Raw genomic sequence first — 876 nt, forward strand, 5'->3', positions numbered from 1 at the left:
GTGGCCCTGCTTAGCAATACAATGTATTTTGAGCCATGCGGTCAGTGAAGTTATGCATGCGAAAAGGAGCTTAGCCTCTACACCCGGTGAGGTTCGAACTCACGCAGCTTTCGCTATGGGAAAGCCCATTCTCAAAGCTTGAGACCCACCCGTTAGACCACTCCGGCACAGGTGCAATCCGAGATCTGCTCGGAAACCCGAGGATGCCCGCGCCCGCACATCACCTGCAGATATCTGTCAACCTGCACACGTGCCGTTGTACAACCTTCATCCGAACGTATACGTGTGCTCCTGTGTCCGTGGCCGAAAGCTGAAACGGCGGGGTGTAATGGGCCCGAGTGTGTGCCCGGATCTCTAGGACACATAGACAGCACTAGATCCCGCTTTGCGCAGGCAAGCGGTCCCACGGCTGCTACACGTATATGTATGTATGCCCTTTCGACAACTCCTAAGTCCTGCAACAACACTCAAACCATCATCCGGCCATCAGAACCCCCTTGACCTCACCCCCTTTCGAGCCAACTTTCGAGCCGCCCATCCAACCATCCATCCCCCCATCCATCCATCCATCCATTCACCCATCCATCCGTCCATCCATTCACCCATCCATCCGTCCATCCATCCATCCATTTCCTTCCTTCCCTTCCTTACAGGTAGAGCCCCAGCACCCTCGTGACCTGCTCCCCATCCAGCGGTCCGTCCACATCCCCCGCCCATTCGTACGTGTGCATGGCGCCCTTGCCCTTCACATCCGTCATGCCCAGGTCACGCCATGCCTCATTAGGCAACAGCGACTGGGTGGCGGAGCTGACGTGGATACGGCCCGGGGAGCAAGTGCTCTCCATGCGGCTGGCCACGTTCTGAACGTACGACGGA

The 876-nt window shown here is 57.3% G+C and overlaps 1 protein-coding gene across 1 annotated transcript in view; it reads right to left on the bottom strand.

The window, feature by feature from the left end:
* Positions 1-876, bottom strand: part of cyc42 (guanylyl and adenylyl cyclase family member) — a gene marked incomplete at both ends in the record, with an annotated part of 2,461 nt that overhangs the window by 547 nt on the left and 1,038 nt on the right. The window lies entirely within an intron of this gene.

Source organism: Volvox carteri (genome assembly GCF_000143455.1).
Source record: "Volvox carteri f. nagariensis unplaced genomic scaffold VOLCAscaffold_111, whole genome shotgun sequence".
NCBI lineage: Eukaryota > Viridiplantae > Chlorophyta > Chlorophyceae > Chlamydomonadales > Volvocaceae > Volvox > Volvox carteri.